Genomic DNA, 20,801 nt, shown 5'->3' on the forward strand with positions numbered 1-20,801 from the left:
TGGATTTTTTTATTACCTCACGCAGGTCATGGAGGAGACGAAACCCCTCGCCTGCTCGTTTGGGTATTACAAAAACTGGGGTGTTCCATGGGCTAGTGGAAGGCTCTATATGACCTCGTTGTAGTTCGCAGTCGACTAAGTCGAGAAGGGCATCCTTTCGAGGCTTTGGCAAGGGCCACGGCTCGACCCAGACTGGGTCGGATGATTTCCATGTCAGTCTGATAGGTGGGAGTGGGTGTGTGGCAGTGGCCCTTACTGTAAATTTGTCACCCTGGCTTTTAATAAGGCTAGGGCGTCCCTTCCCAACAGGGGTGGGACTCCTGACATGACGTATGGGAAGAGGGTAATGAACTTCTCCGGTCCCTTTTCTGTGTGAAGCGTTTTTGCTACCAAGTGAGCACTCTTCCGAGCTCGGGTTAATCCCCCGACTCCACCTACCATGGGGGCGTCTTCCGATTTCCAACGTAGGGGCCGGCTCGTTTCAGGGATAACTGTAACATCTGCTCCAGTGTTAATTAAAAAGGGGATGCTAATGGTGGTGTCATTCGAGGTATTACGCAGGGAACAGATCCCCCATACCACTGGCGGGTTGTCACACCTTACTGCCAGGGCCACCCAGGGGTCTCGCCCCCAAGGGGTGGTTCCTGCTGTCCCTGGGATGGAGGCCAGGTTTGTGGGGTCATTGGCTGGGCCATAAAGTTGGTTGCTTCCCTCAGGGGCAACGGGTTCGGGAGTGACCCCCCCTGTCTGGGGTTGGTGTAATGGGGCCACCTGACATCCCAAGTGGGAGAGGGCTGTGTGCGGCCCGGGGGCCCCCTGCCTTTCCCCTTTCCCTGCTTTTTAAGCCTGCATTCCTTCGCGAAGTGCCCTCTCTTTCCACAGGCCCAACACCGTCCTTTAGATCGGTTTTGTGGGAGGAGCGCCATCGGCGAGTCTCCCGATTGGGGGCAATTGGTCATCACATGGCCTGGTTGGCCACATTTGAAGCATGTCATCACGCTAGCCAGTGCACGAACAGCCACTTGAATTGGGGCCAGGTGTTCCTCGCTCACAACATGTTTAATCATGTCCGCGAGACTTGACCTCGGTGGCAGTGATTGCAGGTTTCTTTGGTTTTTAGATTACACTGTTGCCGCAAACAGTCTGCGATGACTGGGCCTTTCGCCTCCGAGGGCAGGGCCGAGGAATCGACTGCTGCTTGGAGGCGATCTACAACCTGTGTAAAACTCTCACTTTCTTTTTGTTTTATTGTGGACCGTGGCGATGGCTTGGCAATAACTGTAGAGGTCGTGCGAATGGCCTCTCTAGCTGCACAAGTAGTTGCCATAACTTCATGGGCCCGCAGGCCCTGGGCTTGTGCTTGGGGGGTAATCATTGTTGGGTCTGTACCCATCAACCGCTGTAGGCTGGAGCCGTGTAGCGGATGATCCACCCCGGTTACTCGGACTAATTGCCTCGCACAGTTCTCCTCCCATTCTTGTTTAAACACAATCACCCCTGCCCCATCAAAAATCAACCTACAAGTCTGTTTTATATCGAACGGGAGCAAATCATCCCCCCAAAAACCCCATCGATGAGGGTGGAGACCATGGCAGAATTGAGTCCTTTGCCCGCGATTGCTTTAACAATCGCTTGTATATCCTTAGGGCTTAAGGGGGAATGGACCCTCTGTCCCCCGTCCGTCACTCGGACCGGGAATGCTAGTGCGTCCGATGGGGCCCAATCGGCACATGCAATTTGTATTTTTCTCCAATCTGTGAGAGGAATTTCTGTCCCCTTATGTCTTTCTTTCCCCGTGAGTGGTGATATTTTGGTCTTTGTATTTGCCAGCCAAGTCTGCCATGCAGAGTCTGAGCCGGAGTCAGAGCCCGACTGACTGCTCACTTCCGGGTGCTGGTGGTATGTGGTCGGGCTTCGGCCCCTCCCTTGCCTTGCGTAATCGGGCGGTTCTTTCCCTTTCTGCCCGCCCCGCCTTCCGCTTGGGGAGGCGCCTGCCTTATAAGGGCATTTTTGGGGAGGGTCATTCTGATTGGCTTTCTGCCCCTCGCTGGTGCTCTTTTCCCTTTTTTGGTCGTGCCAATCACTCTTTTCCTTCCCATTCCCCTCCCCCTCCCCTTTGTGTGCGCCTGTTAACTCTAGCGCTCCCTCCCTGCTCCCGCTGGGGGCGGTCTGGCCCCGCCCTTCCCCTTGCTGCTCGGCGCCATCTTGGGGCGCACAGGGCGGTGGTTCAGTCCGTGTAGTTTCGGCCTTGGCTTTCGCCTCAGCGCCCCTGGCCTCTGCAGCCAGCCTGCCCCAAAAGGAGTTCACCAAGGATTCTGTGGGTGAGTTGGAGACGGAAGAGTCTTTTGGACGCTGAGTGGGCGTGTCACTGTTCTGTCGGCTTTGAGGGTCAGCGGAACCCTCCTCAACCGGGGGGTGTGAGGTTTGCGTAGTCGCCCCATTTGCCACCCGCGGGGTGGTTAAAAGACAATCCCTTGCAGCTTACCAGGTCTCCTGCTCGCGTCTAGCTTTTTGGAGAGCCTGGACGACTTTCCCCCACGCTTTCAGATTGTTCCCATTACCAGTAGACATCGTTTTGTCACATAAAGCATGGGAGCATTTCTCCCACACATCTGGGTGGAGTATATCCACCGGCTGGTCAATGACCCCGAGCTCTAAAAGTCTCGCAACTGCAAGACTAAAATCTTTGGGCTTACAATCAATACCCCACTGCTTATGCAGCTGTAATACAACCTTCACAAGAGCTTCCATCCTCTTGGTTGGTCCGGGAGCATCCTCCCCGCCGGGCTGGTCCTGCCGCTCCGGCCGCCGTTTACCCGATTCCAGGTGAATGTTCCCGGGTTTCGGCACCACTTGTTGCCTTTGCAGGCACGCAGTGACCTGGTTCAGGAACGGCACGGCAGCCAATCCCTGGCCTTACGGTCCATCAGCTCACAGACACCAATGTGGTGGATGGCAAATGGCGTTTATTGCTGAGCGGCGTGGCACTATATAGCCTAGGTTTACAGTGTCACTTCCGTCTGCTTACATCATAAGCTACAAGCTGTTGGCTACCTGGAGGGGGACCCTGTGTTTCCGTACAGCGCGACATCTTCCGTCCGCCAGGCCCTACCTAGCAACACACGTGTCTGCCAATACCAGGAGGAGGAACTGGGTGATGGAGCTGCTGTTGGACATCTGCTGCCTCTGAGCATGGGGACCTGCTCAAGGAGGAAAGATAGCAAGTCAGAGGATACTTCTGTGAGCCAAGTGAAAGCTGTTTCTCCTAGATGTGCCCCCACTGCCCCCTGTCCCCCCCTCTGCCGTTCCTAGGAGAGCTCCCTTCCGAGCCGTGGCTGGAACTGTGCTGAGTGCTGGCCGAGTGTGCTGTGAGGAGCAGGGGCTGTGCCCGCTGGCTGCCCAGCAGTGAGCCCTGCTCTGCAGCAGGGGCTTCATGGGAACCCTGGGGGCAGGGGCCAGTCCTGGCCTTGCCCTGGCTCAGCACAAACTGCTCCCAGCGCAGAAGGGCCTGTCAGCATCGGCTCTGCCTGTGCTGAGTAGCGGCCATGGCCAGAGCCAGGTCAGGAGGGCTTTGTGCTGTGCTCAGGGAGAGCAGAGTGAGTGCTGAGAGGCAAGGGGACTGTCTGTGCCTGAGGGCAGAGGCAGGCACTCTGCTCTCTCCATCCCTCTCCTTCCCAGCTGCCCGGCAAACGCTCCTTTCTTAGATGGAGAGTGATCACACTGCCATGTGACCCTGACAAGCAGCCAGGCACCGCTGAGAGTAGAGGGATCCACTGCAGAGAACAGAATGCCTCATCCCTTTCCGAAGGCTCAGCACCACACTGCTATCCAAGGACACCCAGGGCTCACTGTGTGCCCTGGAAGCAGCACAGACCTTGGGTGGACACCCAAAGTAGATAGTCAAGAGTCCTGGTCATGGAAAGCTCGAGACAGAGAGTCAGCTCCTCCCCCAGCCTCACAGACTGCATTGCCCACAGCATCATCGGTTAGGGGAAAGCTGGGACACCTCCATGCTAGAGGACATGTCTGCACAGGAGGACCCACAAGGTCTGGCCCTGAGCCGGCAGCTGAAACCCCTATTGCCAGAGAGCCTGTCTGCAATGCCAATAGCATCTGAGCAAGGCCAGGAGAGAGACAAAGGGACACTCGGGAACTCCTTCCCCTTGCCCAGCGCGGCACACCACCTCCCACACAGCAGCAGTGCAGGACAGTCACCCTCAGGCTCTGCTCAGCGAGAAATGGCACCGTGGCAGCAGGAGAGATGCACTTCATCCCTTCTGCTGCTCTGCTGGACCAGGGGGTGTTGAAACACATGAAACCAGCGGTCTAAGGGCTGTGCTGGGTGGGAGAGGAGAGCAGAGGTGCATTGCTCAGGGAAGGCACCTGCACGGCAGACCATGGCCAGGAGGTGCCCCTATCTCCCCTGCATCAGGGTTCCCCTCAGCATCTCCCCCCTCCCTGCCCAGGGCTCTGCTGCCTGCAGCTGTCCCTGCCAGCAGCTCTTTCTCTGGCTCCAGGGCTCTTCCCTGCCAGCGCTCACAGAGCCCAGCTCAGCCCCTGTGTGCCCAGCTCTGCCCTGCAGCCGCTCTCTGTCTGCAGGCAGGAACAAACAGCTCCCCCAAAGCCTGAGGGAAAAGGAGAGCTGATGCTGGTTTCATCTGCAGCGTGCTGGGGAGGGAAGGCACTTGCTCAGCTCCCTCATCAACCTCCCTGTGATGCTTTCAGCATCTCAGCCCCTGCTCTGACCTGCACAGCTGAGTTTCCATTGCCACCAAGCGGAGCCACAGAAAAGTGGCAGCAGAGATTCAGGCAAGCACAGAGCCAAGCAGTGAACCCCTGCCATGAACTTCTGAGACAAGGCCTGAGAGGCAAGTCTCCAAGTACGGTCCAGCTGATAAGCGGCGATGTGCTGGAGCTTGTGGGCCATCAACCTTGGGAGGACGGCCATAAAACCTTGGCAGGATGGCTACAAACCTCGGGAGGACAAGGCATGTGAATAGGTAACAACTGACAGGAGGAGTCAGGCTGAGTAAAGATAAGCGAATGAGGAACAGATGGCCCAAAAGAGAAGTAACGACTTTGTGCTGATTGATGACTGTTGAAACTTACTTAAAGCGCTCTTTGTTTGTAGTTAACCAATGAGGGATTGCCTAGTATGTAATGTGTAGTTTAAAGAACCAAAGTGTTTAAAGCACGCGGCCGCTGATAACGTATATAAATTTGCGATTGTATACAATAAATTGACATTTGCTTGCATCAAGCAGCGTCCCGTCTCTCATCGCGGCAATTTGGTGACCCCAACGTGATGGGTTTATGAGCCGCCAGGCTGAGCAGCAGGTCACGAGTCAACGTTGAATGAGCTGCTGAAAGGAAGCAGGAGTTGAAAAAAAATGTCCCTCTGGAATTTAGAGGTGAGTTGTGGGAAACATGGGCAATCAGGGGTCTTCCCCCAAAAGAGATTATCTGAGCTTATGAAAGCTCTCCTTAATAAGCATGAAAAGAATATTCCTGGCATGATCTCAAGGCAATCTTTAGATGGGTTCAGGTAAAATTACCCACTGTGACTGCATCTAATATTTTTACGCGAGAGTTTTGGGATGATATGGGGGTAAAACGATGGGATGCGGCTACATCGGGGGATGCCAAAGCGCAGTGCATGCTCCCATGGTGGAAAAGCATATTTGAGATTTTGAAAGCACAGGAAAAAAGTCACAGAGGAAAAGCCGGGGGAGGAAGGAAACTCTCCTACAGTAACTCCATTACCACTGCAGAACCTGAAACCCCCCAACCCCTTGAAGGTTTTTGCCACAAGTTACCCCCCACAGGAAGACCCCGTTGATCTGGGGCTGGTGGAACCTGAAAAAGAGCCAGATTTATACCCCCCGACCCACACAATGTGTGGGCTAGGATAAGACGCCAAGCCTTGAAAGAAGGAGACCTGGGCATTGCTAAAACAACAGTGGCCCCTGTGCTTTTTCAGGGTTGGGGGGCACGGTGGGAGGCCTTGTCTTTTCCGGTAATTAAGGAACTGCGTCACACCGTTACCGAGCACGGGCTTTCCTCTCCTTATTTTCCTTATTCCTCCACTGCGTAAGAGGATTTAAGACAGTAAGTAACCCTCAAGTATCTTCTTAAACAAGCACAGTTGAATCATGTGCTCTTAATCTGACTAACGACACAATCTAACAAGAAGACATCTTAAGGGAAGCAGAGCTGTAGTTCAAAAAGTGGGGCTTCTCTTTCCTCTCCTGAGGGTTTACCATCCAGAGCTGGCTGAAGTTCTGAACCTGTAAACCGCTCCCCCATGCTTGTACGCTCGCTCTGGGAAAGAAGGACGGCTGTTTGAATTCTTTTGCAGGTACAATCTTTCTTTGCTTTGGAGTTGGAATGAAATGAAAAGCTGCCATCAGTCCCACTTACGGCACAGAGACACACCTATGTTCCATGCACATGCCTGCCCAGAAACGCACACAGAGGGAAACCATCCCTTGGGTATCAAACACAGAAACAGCACTGAAAACCTTGACTTCTGAGAGTCCCTGCAGCGTTCTCCCAGGTCAATACACAGCATGCTTGTGGCAGGGTCACCACTGCGTGTGCGTCACTTACTTTCATTTCCATCTTCATCTCTAACCTGGCACTTGCCACATCCAGACTGCAGCATGCATAAAAGCAATTCCGTTTACTAGAAGCGGAATGTGAACCTTCTGCATGAAGTCTGGTATTATAAGAAATTGCTATAAAGAATAAAAATCTGCCGGCACCACTGACACACAGACACGCTGTGTCTTCTGAACAGGGAGGATACATTAAACCTGCAAACTAAGGACTGCGACAGCTCGCTCCTTGCCCCTCTTCTTTTGCCCTCAGGCTGGTGCAGGAGCTCCTTTCACCAGAGCAGGCACACCACAGACACAGCCTCACCGAGGGGAAGGGTGGGGAGGGGATAAGGGCAGAGGGGGAAAGGAAAGACCCACAGAAGCAGCTTTGTCGCCACTGCCAAAGCCACAGCCGGCTCATCCTGTCCCCTCGCCCTGCCTGTGCTGGTCTGTGCCTCTGTCCCCCTTCCCACCCCTCCGCTCCTCTCCCTGTCCCTCTCTCCTGCTGCTGATCCTGCATTCCCTGCGACACCCCCCTGCCCCTCTGTCTCTGTCCCTCTCCATCCCTCTGCCCGCTCCTCACCAGTCCCTGTCCTTTCTCCATCCCTTCCCAGCCCCTCCCCCTGCCCCTCTGGCCGCCTCCTGTCCCTCTCCGGCCACCCATCCGCCTTGACTGACCTCTCCCTGCCGCTCGGTGCCTTCCTTTCCCTCCTCCCTGCCCCACCCAGGCTCCAGGGCCCGGGCCTGTGCTCGGGCAGCCCCAGGCAGTGGCCCCCGGCCTGCAGGGCTGGGGATGGGGGCTGGTGTCCCCCAAAAGTCCGACTGCATGGCAGGGATGTCCCGGGGCATGCTGGGAGCTGTAGGCCTGGGGCTGCCCCATGGCCATCTTGTTCCCGGGGCATGCTGGGAGCTGTAGGCCCGGGGCTGTCCCATGGCCAGGTTGTTCCCAGGGCATGCTGGGAGCTGTAGGCCTGGGGCTGCCCCATGGCAAAGTTGTTCCCAGGGCATGCTGGGAGCTGTAGGCCTGGGGCTGCCCCGTGGCCATGTTGTTCCCAGGGCATGCTGGGAGCTGTAGGCCTGGGGCTGCCCCATGGCAAAGTTGTTCCCAGGGCATGCTGGGAGCTGTAGGCCCGGGGCTGTCCCATGGCCATGTTGTTCCCAGGGCATGCTGGGAGCTGTAGGCCCAGGGCTGTCCCACAGCCAGGTTGTTCCCAGGGCATGCTGGGAGCTGTAGGCCCGGGGCTGCCCCATGGCCAGGTTGTTCTCAGGGCATGCTGGGAGCCGTAGGCCCGGGGCTGCCCCATGGCCAGGTTGTTCCCGGGGCATGCTGGGAGCTGTAGGCCCGGGGCTGCCCCATGGCCAGGTTGTTCCCAGGGCATGCTGGGAGCTGTAGGCCCGGGGCTGCCCCATGGCCATGTTGTTCCCAGGGCATGCTGGGAGCTGTAGGCCCGGGGCTGCCCCATGGCCAGGTTGTTCCCAGGGCATGCTGGGAGCTGTAGGCCCGGGGCTGCCCCATGGCCATGTTGTTCCCAGGGCATGCTGGGAGCTGTAGGCCCGGGGCTGCCCCATGGCCATGCTGTTCCCAGGGCATGCTGGGAGCTGTAGGCCCGGGGCTGCCCCATGGCCATGTTGTTCCCAGGCTGTGCTGGCAGCTGTAATTGACCACCCTCAGCCTCCTGGCAGCCACGTTGGGCTGGGAGGTCGCAGCCTGTTTTGGGTCTGTGGCCAGGCTGAGTGGGGGCTGGGGCCGGCCATGGGGCGAGGGAGGCCCTTGGGCTGGCACAGGGGTGTCTCCTGCTCTCTGGCTGCCCGGGGGTGTGTGTGGGGGGGAGCTCCCACCCCCCAGCGTGCCGGGCCCCCGGGCAGCTGGAGTCAGGCTGGGCTGGGGCAGCCCTGGGGGAAGCCCAGTCCCCTTGAGGGACTGGGAATATGCAGCTGCCTGGGAGAATTACCAGCCAGAGTAGGCGTGTTCAGGCCTTGCTTCCCTTGCTGGAAAATAGTTCATTTTTATATACAGCCTCTCACCACCGAGATCCAGGCAGTAGGGATTGTGCCCTGTGGGGAGCAGCCTGGTGACTGGAGCCTGCTGCCCTTCAGTGGCAGAGCTGGATGCTTCTCGCTGACAGGATGAAGTTGCAAAGAGTCATCAGGAGAGGCTGCAGCTAAAGCAGTGATTAACTAGACCTATTGAGTAAACTCAGCAAAGGGTGGCAAGCCTTCTGAGGCACCTGGGCTATAACAATAGCCAAGGGAAGTGGGGTAACAGAGCACTGCTGTCAAAACCATATAGCACCGAGAATAAATGAGTTCTATAATACAAGCAGAGTGCATGTGCCCCAAGAAAGTTCAGCGACTTGTTGACCACCAGTAGTCTCAAAAGACCCCAAGAAAGCCCCACAGGAGCAAAGTGACATACACAAGTGCCTTAGGCATATGTAAATAATTTCAGGGAACTATTTAGTGTGAAGTACAACTTGCCATCTGAACATGCCCAGAAAGGACCCTGAGGGGCTGGATATTGAACGGTGGAGCATGTTGATAGGTCACAGTTTTTTTCTTTTCCTTCCCTCACAAAATTCCACTTTGTTTTGATAGTAAGTGAAACCACATATATTTCAATGTGTTTTCTCGATTGGTAGTTTTTGCCTAACATATGGGATCTCCAGGTTTAAACCCTGGTGCAAGAAAACCCCAACAAGGTCACATGTCTGGAATAAAGGTTTGCAAGTCTGGGGTATACCATGGTTCTATTCCACGATTCACAACTAACTGCTCACAAACAGTTCCTGAGGAGAGTATTCGCATGGGGTAAGGGATTTATTTCCCGTGTTTCAACTCTCTTATCTGTATTGGACAAAAAGTGTTTAAGGGACCAAGCCCCTACCCCATTTGTTAGGCATTTGAATATGCCAACCCGGGGACAGCAGGACTTTGTGTTTGTGGTGTATGGATTAACTGTGGCGTCTCAATAGATACTGGATCCCCCCTTTGCAAGGGGTCCAAGTCCCCTGCCCAGTAGGCATCTCGTTGAGGGGCCCACCAGGACCTCCTCTGCCAAGCTGCTTTCCAGCAAGGTGACCCCTGACTGTGCCGGGGCCTGGGCTTGTTCCTCCACAGGCACCAGACTCGGCACTTGTTGGACTTGAGGTTTCTGCCGGCCCCTTTCTCCAGCCCAGCCCGGTCCCCACACGCCACCCACTGTGGTACCAGACACCCCCACCCCCTGTTTTGTGGGTGCAAGCCGTGCCCAATGCCTGCTTGTCCCCACTGGGTTCAGGCACTCAGAGTGACACAGCCCCAGCTGCGGGACGGACGGACGAGCCCCAGCACCAGGATAGAAAAAAGACTGAACATTTCAGATGGGGGGCAGCCCAGGGGGTTCCCAGCCCTGCACCCTGCCAGCCGCTCACTGGCAGGGAAATCCATTGCTCTTCTGGGAGCAGCGCTGCCACCACGGGGGCTTGCAGAAGCGGATGCAGTGGGGCCAGCAGTCGCATCTCCACCAAAGCTTTGAGCAGCCCCACAGCCAGGAGCAGCCGTCCTGCAGGCACAGTCCTGCCTGGCACAGTCCTGAGGCCGCCTGCCCACGTGCCCTGCCCACGGGCACCCGGTGCTGGGGCCTGGGCTCTGCTGGGGTGCTCCTGCCCGGCCCCACATGGATGGTGCTGCCCAGGCCCATGGAGCTGATTCTGTCTGGCGCCAAGGGGCTCCTCTTCGTCACCCCCACCGGGCTCCTTCTGCCCATCTGCATAGGGCTGCTTCTGCTTGGCACCGTGTCCTGCCCTTGGTCTTTGTCCCCATCTGCTGTCTTCTCCATGTCTGCATCTGCCCCCAGCAGCTCCACTCGAAGGCCCTGGGGCCACCCTCTGGGCTGCAGCAGGCCTGGTTAGAGCTGCTCCTCTTTCCTGGCAGGGGGGAGGAGGGCACTGCGGGGGTGTGTGTCCTACCACAGGCTTCCTTTCGCAACTTGGCCATCATCATTTGCAAAAACGTTTTGTACTGCTTGGTCACTATGAGGGTGTCCTGGACGATGCGGATGAGCTCCTTGGCAAGGTTCTGTGTAACCACAGCTATGGCTGAGGGGCTGCCGGGGGTGGCTTCACATGGATAGGGCTCTGTGCTGTTTCCCTGACATCCAGTAGGGAATTCTTCATGCTTTGGCACCCCTGCCATCCATGAGGAACTCCTGCTGGGTCCTGGCCAGGGGCGATTCCCAGCTTCCCCACTGGCACCCAGTGGCCCTGCGGGACTGGGAATGTGCTATGCAGGTTAGTGCCACTGGCTGTGCCATCACAGCAGGCCACTGGTCTGGGACACAGTAGAGGGAGCCCAGGGTAGAGGAGCCACTGCATGACAGGGAGGGCAGCAGGGCCCGTGGGGATTGGTGTTCCCTCCGCAGAACATCTGCACTTACCCTGCAGTATAGGATGGGGAAGAGAGAGAAGGCTGTTGCCCTGCAGTGCTCATGCACATCTGCAAGCCCACGTGTGGAGTTCCAATTTCTGCTAGTGAGGACTGGCAGGTTTCTTGGACAGGGAGACTGGGAGGGCAGTCAGACGTTGGGTTGCCTGAGGATCCTGACATCTTCTTCCTCAGCCAAAGTGCCACGAGTCCCAGAATCACACAGTGGTCGTTGTTGGAGGGAACCTCCGGAGATTATCTAGTCCACCCCCCTGTAAAAGCAGGCTGTGCTAGAGCAGATTGCACAAAATTCTGTGCAGGTGGCATTGGAACGTCTCCAGAGGCCCCTCTGGGCAGCTTGTGCCAGTGATGTTGGAGTGCTGTGTGAGGGTCCCTGCGCTGGTGGGGGGCAGTGCCTGTACCAGCTGCAACATCAAGGCACTGCAAAGGGGCAGGGAGATGACGAGCACAACAAGCCCATGCCACGCTCCCTTCCCCCACACATCACAATGCCTGTTGCCAGGTCCCTGATGGCTGTGGAGGCCACCTGGCCCTGGGCACCCTCTGCCCCAGGGTGCGCTGGAGCTGTCTTTGCCCTGGAGCTGTCTTAGGCTCGCTCTAGTCCACCCAGGATGCCTCCTGAGCCCTTCCTTGCACCCCAGACCCCTCTGCAGGGACTCTAGCACCAAAAGAAAGCCCACTGGACTCGGGGCCTGGCCCCCTAGATTCGGCCATTCCCCTTGAGTCTCCACGGCACCCCTCCATAGGTGTCTGTAATGCCCCAGAGCCTTGTGTTGCTCTCTAGCCAGATCATGGGAGCCCTCCCGAGGCAGTCAGGGCGACCCAGGCACTCTGTTTGTCCCACAGTCCCTCAAGGAGCCCTGCAGGGTCCCTCTGGCCCCCTTAGCGCCTCTGTACTCTGCCTGGAAAAATTGCTGAGCGCATCATGGTGCAGGGACATGGCGGAGCAGTCAAAGCAGCTGCTGTGCTTTCACTGGGTACCTGGAGACCCACGGGACAAAGATACGATGGACTCTCCTCTAACTTCTCCCCTCCTTTGTTCAGTCTTTAGGCTTCATGGTACATTGCATATTCGTTGTTATACACAGGCTTGGCTTGTGTATGCTGCAGGAGGTCTGAACTAGATGAGGTCCCAGTCAGCCCCTCTCTCCAGCCTGCCCAGGTCCCTTGGGATGGCACCACGATGCCCTGGCCTAAGTGCCGCTCCTCCCGCTTTGGTGTCATTTACCAAAGTGAGGGTGCTCTCTGCCCCGTCATGGAGACCGTTAATTAAGGAAGGTGTCAAAGAGTTTTGCAGCCAGTACTGACCCCTGGGTGCCACCGCTAGTTCCTCGCCTCACACCAGACTTGGTGCCACCGAGCAGCACCCGCTGGGCCCGGCTGTTCAGTCCTTTTCGGTCCCACTCGCTGTCGGCTCACCCAGCCCTTTTCCATTTGAGTGACTTGAACTCCATGTTTAAAAGGAAGAGATGTCAAGAGGGGCCCGTGCAAGCACACAGCTTTCAAAACCCCATGGCATAAACTTCCCACACTGGGTATTTCCACCAACTCCCCCAAAACCTAGAGAAGTACATGCCCCCTCAGTGACTTGTGCAAGGCCAGCAACTGCTTTTAATTCTGGCTTTGGCTTCTCTGCTGGTGGGTTCCAAATGAGTGTTGTTTTTGCAAGGTGATCCCCAAAGCAGAAGAGAGATTAAAGCTCTTCCTCAATGGTCTTGTGGGCAGGTGGGCCAGCTGGCGGAGCTGTCCCAGTCTCTGGAAGCTCCCTCTGAGCTCTTGGTGACCACAGACAGCACTGGGAGGAGGGACAGGGTGGGCTGTTGCTGCTTTTTGTGCAGCTTGTTCAAAGTTAGAGTCACCTGCGGTGCTTCCTGGATCTTCCTCCTCCTCCTCCTCTCTGATTTTCCATGAGACAGATGCTGTGCTCCACACTCATCCAGGGTTGCAAACCGCCCGTGTCTCCACCACAGCACCCTGAGTATTTCTCTCAGCTGCATCTGTAGTGCACTGAAACCCTCCTCCTCCTCCTTGCTGAGTGGTGGTGCTCTGTGTACCCCACAAACCGGCTGCGGAGATCATAGCTACGCCGTGCGGATCTGCTCCGCTCTCTCTGCCTCAGCAGGCTTTTCTCTCCAGCAGCCCTGGGTGCAAGAGGTGACTCGGAAAAACTGTTGGAAAGCCCTTGAGTTGTGTCAATCCTGGGAGCATGACGATGACTTGGAGGACTTGTTCTCCTCCTCTTTGATGACTGGTGGTACTCTCCATGCTCCACTAACTGGCTTTGGAGACCATAGCAGTGCCATTGGGATCTGCTCCGCTCTCTCTGCCTCAGCAGGGTTTGCTGCTGAGCAGCACTGAAAGCAGAATACTGGGAGCTGCCGTTAGAGGTCCCTGGAGTTGCGTTATCATTGGGAGCATGGTCATAACTTGGAGGACTCGTTCTTCTCCTCCTCCTTGCTGAGGGGTAGTACTCTTTGTACTCCACAAACTGGCTACGGAGATCATAGCCACGCCGTGGGGATCTGCTCCGCTTTCTCTGCCTCAGCAGGCTTTTCTTCCCAGAAGACCTGGGTGCAGGAGGTGACTCCGAAAAACTGTTGGGAAGCCCTTGACTTGTGTCAATCCTGGGAGCATGACAATGACTTGGAGGACTTGTTCTCCTCCTCTTTGATGACTGGTGGTACTCTCTGTGCTCCACTAATTGGCTTTGGAGATCATAGCTGCGCCTTGGGGATCTGATCTTCTCTCCCTGCCTCAGCAGGGTTTGTTCCCGAGTAGCGCTGGGTGCAGAGCATCTGCGGGAGAAGAAGAACAAACAAGGATCAGTGTTTGTTTAGAGCTGCTTTTGCAGCCCCCTCTTGGGTTCACTCATTTACTTGGAGTGGACACGTCAAGACAAGAATATGGGAAATTCAGTTGGGGTCTTCCCACTAGGTCTGCCCCTGTCACAGCAAGACCTCACCTTCATACCCCCTACGGCCTCCATTTCATAGAATCATAGCATCACAGGATGGTTTGGCTTGGAAGGGACCTTAACGGTCATCTAGTTCCAATCACCTGACATGGGCAGGGGCACCTTCCAACAGACCAGGTTGCTCAAAGCCCTGTCCAGCCTGACCTTGAACACTTCCAGGGACGGGGCATCCACAGCTTCTCTGGGCAACCTCTGCCAGTGTCTCTCCACGCTCACCGTAAACAAGTTCTTCCTAAGATCAACTCTAAATCTACTCTCTTGAAGTTTAAAACTGCTGCCCCTCACCTAATCACTACACATCCTGATCAGGAGTCCCCCAGATCTTCCCTGTAGGCCGCTTTAGGGACTCTTCTCTGTATCAAACAGCTACAGAGAGCAGACAAGTAGCAGTTTACGTCGGGGCAGCAGCCTAAAGCCCAGCAAGGGAAGGGAAGGACCGACGGGGGGCAGTTCACGTTGGACAGCACTGAGTGATGCGGGTAGTAACTGTCTGCTAGGACAGAAACACTCAGGAGGATCGGAAGGAAAATAGCCAAAATGGGAAAGGGAAATGCATTCTCGACACATTTCAGTAGTGGCTATTACCTGACATAAAAAAGTAAATAGGCTTGCTGCGCGAGAACTGTGTTTATGTCGCAACGACCCACCAATGTATCGTCCATCTGGTACCACAGTCCATCGCTGGCCTGTAAATAAAGGCAATGATACCTGGAGATGAACTGCGTGGTTTCTGCAGAAAAACACAGGCAGCAAACTACAGAAGCAAGAATCCACCAGTGCAAATCCCATCCAGCCAGTCAGGAGACCTTCTCCCCCAAAAGCTTGGCTACCAGAAAAGTTTGCCTTCCCCAGCACACATTCTTCCCAGTGACAAAGGAAGTGGCTCTTTACCTTTGTGTAGCAGAAATAGTGTCCTGCCTGAGAGCTGCCACCGCTGTGCACCAGGACAGCATATAAGGCGTAGAGGAGCAGTTCTGCAGCTCCCGGAGACATGTATGGTCGGAGATCCAAGTACTGGGGATACTGCACAAACTGCGGAGAGACCAAGAGGGCTCAGGAAGGATACTGCCATACCACGTGAAAAAGCCTGCCAAGACCGGGGCCCAGCCATGTTAAAATACATCTCTGGGGCTCATCAACACTTCTTGTCCCTGAAGCAGCAGGTAACGCCTTGGGTGGCAGGAAACTGTTCTCGGCCAGAGCAGCTCTGTCGCAGGAGAGCATGTGCTTGCCCTGCCACAGGAGCTTTCCTCGCCCCAGAAGGGAACACAAAAAGCTCCACCTGAACAGCTTGTGACAGAGCATCCTGCTTTGGGAAATCTCCTGCTCCAGGAAGAGAAAGAGAGTTGCCCTCCAATTGCGTACACACCTTGCCGATCTTCTTGCCATAGAAATCAAAGCGTTTCAGGCACAGCGTGAGCACCCTGGGCGCGCGATCGATTGTAAACCTCTTGAAGGCAGTAACCATCTCGTCACACCTTGAAAGCAAGCAGAGAGCCAAGCACTGAAATGCACCCTAGCTTGCCCCAAGGCAGCCAGACAACCTTTTCCACCTCACACGTCCTCATGTCATTTCAAGACTCTTCAGAACCATTAGGCCGTAAGAAAGAAAAGCTGTGCCTCCTGATTGTGCATCGAACCTCCTGAGGCTCGATGACAGGCAGCATCTCCACACAGGCACAAGTCTTAATCTGGTGTTAGACATCCTCTTACCTGCTACATCGAAAGCTGTTTTCACCAGCCAGCCGCTCAGGCTTGACAAAGTCCTCCAGAGCTGCGGTGACAGATGAGGCTGCCTGGAGGGGTGAGAAAGGAGAGCTCTGAGCTGTGGGAAATGCCCTCGCCCAAGCACTCAGGGGGAGTTGCCCACAAGACCCAGGTGGATGACGCTGAGGAGACACACCGTGACCCTGCAAAGGGTGGCCAGAGGGAGGAGGAAAGAGGGTATGATGCCGAACATTTCCCTCCCTTCCCAGAGATTCCCGGCTGACACTATCAAGAGCTACCTCACCGTGCCACCGCTCAGTTCAGCTGCCGATGGTGTGCAGGGTCATCAGGAATGAAAACAACACGAGCCACCAGCCTAGGAGCCAGGTGGGTGTTGAGGGAAGGCAAAGAGATGGTGGCTGAGAGACCCTCAGTGCAGAGAGTATAATGCGTGCTTGCCCAGCACCTACAGGGAGACCGTGCCGTGGCCTTTGCAGGACACCTCCCATACCACTTCCTACCTCCCACCAAGCTCTCCTGTGTTCACAGTGCACTTTTCAAGGCCAGCTGCACACATTCTGGGAAGCCACAAGGAGCTTGGGACGTCTTGAAGCACAGTGAGAAACCCTCTTACTTTGATATCCAAAGGCACATTCAGGAAGGCCTCGTAGGAATCGGAAACTGCTTTGCAGCTGCAGCACATGACTGGAAGGCAAAGGGAAATGCTCAGCAACAGGTGAAGCCGATAGGTCGTGCCCATTTATGCTTTTCATCTTTTCTAGAGCCAGCCACACGCTCATCTGTTTCTCACAGGCACACAGCAGGGCACAGGCAAGTGTAAGGAGAGCAACAGTTGTGGAAACATACCTCTGGACCTCAGGAAGCCCCCAAATATTTGATGGACGATGGTAGTATATTGAGAAGAGATGTCCCAGCTGGAAGGAAACAGTAAAGCAGAGAGTTATCTCCTGCAAGAGTTTTCCTTTGCCTGCAAGCCCTGGGCGTAGTGTTTCCTTGATGGGGGTACATCAAGGCAGCCAAAAGGCTGGGCAACTTTGAAAGGACATTTGTTTGTGCTTACGCGCTGCTTCCAGCCAGACAAGCTCTCTGCATGGCAGTGACAGTACAGCGTAAGAAGTCGTGGGCGTCTTCCTGCATGCCAAGCATGAAATGTCCTCCTATTCCTAATCAAGAGGAAGGTAGTACTTCAGTCCTCTACCAACAGAGGAAAGCACATCAAAGTAGCTGAGGTGACCTATGTGGGAGGGCGTTGATGACGTCCCTGGGCTGGATGGCACTGGCTGAGGTGTTCAAGGCATTGTTAACGTGCGCTTCCATGATGCACATCATGCAGAAGCCTTGCTGGCGACCTGAAGAGGGAGGGAGGGAAGCAAGCCAGTCAGGTTAGTCAAAGAGCCATTGAATGGGAAACCTCATGGAGATCTTGGACTTGTCCTAGACAGTCTCCTAGTCCTCCCCAGGTGCCAACGGCCCAGCATGCCCAGGACATCTCAGTACACAGAAAACATTCTTGAGAGGGATGCTTCACTGACAGAAGTTTTCGGTGCAACCAGCAGAGAGAGTTTAACCTGCAGGAATCGGGAACAACACCCGGGACTAGAAAGAGGCGTCTTTGTGAGAGCGAACACACCTTGATAGGACAAGCGGCTTCTAGGCTTGAGTGTTCCAAGAACACCAGCTTGGGGGCAGCTGACAAAGAAGGGCTGCTTTTCTCCTACATCCCGTTGCAGGTTCTGGGGATGCTTGGGAAGTGCCCAGCAGACTGACAAGGAGATCTTCCTAAAAGTACTCACAGGAGCTGCTGTGCTCATGAGAGAGCAGGTAGTTGGCAAGAGGGGGGTTGTACGTCAGGCACTGCAGCGCGGAGTTGAGGAAGCACGTATTGTCCGCGTTGTAGAGGCCTGCTCCAGCTTTCTGCCTTTGCTGCCAGTCCACGCAAATCTTCCCCGGGGGAAAGAGGATCCTTTGTGGTGGAGCCATTCCCTCGGCAACGACTGCAGGCAAATGATGGGTTTGTTGCACAGAAGCGTATCTGAAAAGCCAAGTTCTCTGCAGGAGCACCCAGGACAACCAGCTCCAACCTCCAAGCCAGAACAGGGGAAACCCAACACTGCCTGTGACATTTACTGCTTGGAAAAGGTTTGGGAAAATAGCCTGTTCACCTCCTTCTTTTGCTGGAAATCCAACAAACCCACACTCTGATTTCTGGGCTCGGGATACTCGCCTTTCCATCTAGAGTCTTGAATGATCGGGTCAAGCCTTCCCTTTTTCTGACTGTCACTTGACGAAAACAAGCAGGCACCAAGCCCAGAAGGGAACCCTACTGATGTCAGTTTGTTCTACGAGCAATGTCATCTTCCAAATGCTTGTGTAGAATGGCAGAGGAGGGACAAAATGACCAATTGCTGCGTCCAATCAAAAAACCCTGAGTAGGCCTGGCTGCTCTCAGGAAACAGCCCAGAATTCCCTCGAGGTTGTTAAAAAAATAGGAATTACCAAACAGGAACTGTACCCATAGCGGCTGTCTGGCCAGCCTAGAAGGGTGGAAGAGCTCAGCATACAGCTTGGGAGGTCGAGAGCAGCCTCCACTTTTATCCCCAACCTACCTCTTCTAGGACCTGTCCCACAAGCAAAGTCCTAGTTACCTTTGGAAGAGGGTGGAAGCTGAGGAGCAGTCAGCAGGAAAGGAGAAATGTTTAAGCCACGCAAGTAGCTCAAGAAGGAGCCGAGTTATCCTGACGGGCAGCTCAGCCCAACTGGCTTTGGCCGTCCCGCTGCTCAGGATGTCCAGCCCTGGCCAGGTGAGGGCCCAAGTTCCGGGCGGGTGCCGCATCACTGCCCCTTTGTGACACGGGGCTGCACGGCAACACGCTGTGGCCAGGCAGCTGCCCCAGCCTGGGCACCTCCCCTGCAGCCAGCAGCCGGTGCCGCTGGGCTTCCCCACGTGCTGCTGGCGAAGGGCTGCTCGGCCGCCGGCACAGTTCCCACCTCTTCCCCGCTGCGCACAGCCAGAGGAGTCAGCGCCTGCCCCGGGCTGGAAGCTGCCCGTGCACAGCTGTGGCTGGCACCGTCGCGTTGCGCAGGGTTTCTTTGCCATTTGTCCCAGCTACAGGACTGTGTGCATGAGACTCGTGGAGCAAAGCACCTGCCCATGACTTGCATCTGCCCCCAGGACTCAGCCTGTGCTTGGGACATCCACTTTGGCCACAGCCTCGCTTGGGTGGCTTTTTGTCATCATGTGCCCCTGGGGATGGCTGGTGTTTCCCCTCCTGGCCTGGGGAGGCTGCTTTTGCCCCCTGTCCACACCAGGTACCTGGGCTGACTCCTGCCCTGCTCAGGGGGCTCTTTATGCCCCTGCCCTCATTGGGGTGGCGAGCTTTGCTCCTGCCCCTCAGGGGGCATTGACTTCTGTCCCTGTCCTGCTCAGGGCATCTTGCCCTGCCCCTCCCCTGCTGGGGGCAGCCGTTTTTGCCCCTGCCATAGCAGGACACCAGGACTCCAGTGCTGTTTTCCTGGCACCAACTACCAGCGCAGGCTGGATCGCAGTGTCACACCACAACCTCGCTGCTCAGGACAAAGTCAGCTCCGCTCCAAGTCTCCTTCAGCGCTGTTCCTCCAGCTGGCATCTGACAGGCGTAGGTGCAAATTTCCCTCCCTGCTGAGCTGGCTGCAGGGCCAGGCCGCAGGAGCTGGCAGCACCCAATGCCACCCAGGGAAGTGAAGGATCCCGGCAGCTGGATGTCAAGTAGGCTGTGCCTCTTCCTCCCGTTCCTCACTCACACACTTCAGCTACAGCTCTTGTGCTTGGGCACATGGCGAACCTTTATGCTTCACAAGATGCCGCAGTCAGCGGGATGGGTTGTGTGAACGTGGCTGAAAAGTTCCTGTGCCCTGACAGGCTCCCTTCACAAAGGCATCTTGTCCATGAGGTGACCTGGTCAGAGTGGTTTTCCATATTTACCTTTTTAGTAGCATTGCACTAAACAAAACACAATAACCAGTAGTTACCTGGAGGAGAAAAATAAAAAAGGGGGAGGGAGGGGCAGCGGAGAAAGGGAAACATAAGAAAAAAGGGAAGACTGCAATAAAACAGACAACAAAAACTTGACTGCTGTTCTTAGTAAAGCCAACATGGAACGTGACCAGAACCAGATGCCTGGCGTTCCAGGTCCTAGGAAGCTCTGTCAGACCTTTGCAGAACACCTCTGCCCTCATTAGACATTGCTGGTATTGCAAAGAGCAACTTGCAAAGCTCTCTTCAGACTTGAAGGTATCTGCTGCCCTGAGGGCCTTTGGTGGAGGAGAAGGAGATCTCCAGGCACACCATGGAGCTGCTGACAGGCCCACTGTGAAACTGCTTGGCGTGTTCCCCAACTGTATCATCCAGGGGCTAGTAAGGCTTGTTGGAGAGAAAACCCAGCAGCCTGAGAATGCAGGCACACGAGTGGAGACCCCGGTGTGATGTGCCTTGTGTGCCTGGGCTGCTCTGCATCTGCTGGGTAGAGGGAGGACAGAGCTCACTGCCCTGCAGCAGTGGTATCGGTGGCTGGCACAAAGGCACCCAATGTGTCTGCAGGGCTGCCTGGGGCGCCCTCTGCGCTGCCCTGCTGAGGCTCCACCTGGAGTGCTGTGTCCAGTGCTGGGCCCCCTAGTAGAGGAGAGACAGGGAGCTCTTGGAGAGGGTCCAGAGAAGTGCGACGGGGATGAGGGGTCTGTAGCATCCCCCTTCCTATGAGGACAGGTGGAAAGAGCTAGGTGTGTTCAGCCTGGAGAAGACAAGGCTGAGGGTGTCTTACCAATGCCTACAAATCCCTTAAGGGTGAATGTCAGGAGGATGGGGCCAGGCTCTTTGCAAGCTCTCCTGCTCGCACACCTACCTCAGGGAAGTTGGACTTCTTGTGGTTAGTGCCTTAGGAAGATTTGGTTGTTTTATTTTCATTGTGCTGTCCTATGTGCAGATCTTCAAGGCTGTGCTGAGGGTCCTGTCTGAGCAGGGATGGCGCAAAGCCTTTTCCACGTGACTCCCTCACCTGGCCGTGGTCTCCATCTTTCTCAGCACTGTCATGTTTGCCTAACTG

General features: G+C 55.7%; 1 long non-coding RNA gene across 1 annotated transcript in view; it reads left to right on the forward strand.

Moving 5' to 3' along the window:
* The first annotated feature begins 247 nt into the window (after positions 1–247).
* The window catches only part of LOC308057221, a 199,044-nt gene continuing 178,490 nt past the window's right edge, over positions 248–20,801 (forward strand). The window contains exon 1 of the long non-coding RNA XR_013925186.1: positions 248–863. This is a non-coding gene — a long non-coding RNA (uncharacterized lncRNA). The remainder of the gene's footprint in view (positions 864–20,801) is intronic.

This window comes from Falco punctatus (genome assembly GCF_963210335.1).
Source record: "Falco punctatus genome assembly, contig: scaffold_40, whole genome shotgun sequence".
Taxonomy (NCBI): domain Eukaryota; kingdom Metazoa; phylum Chordata; class Aves; order Falconiformes; family Falconidae; genus Falco; species Falco punctatus.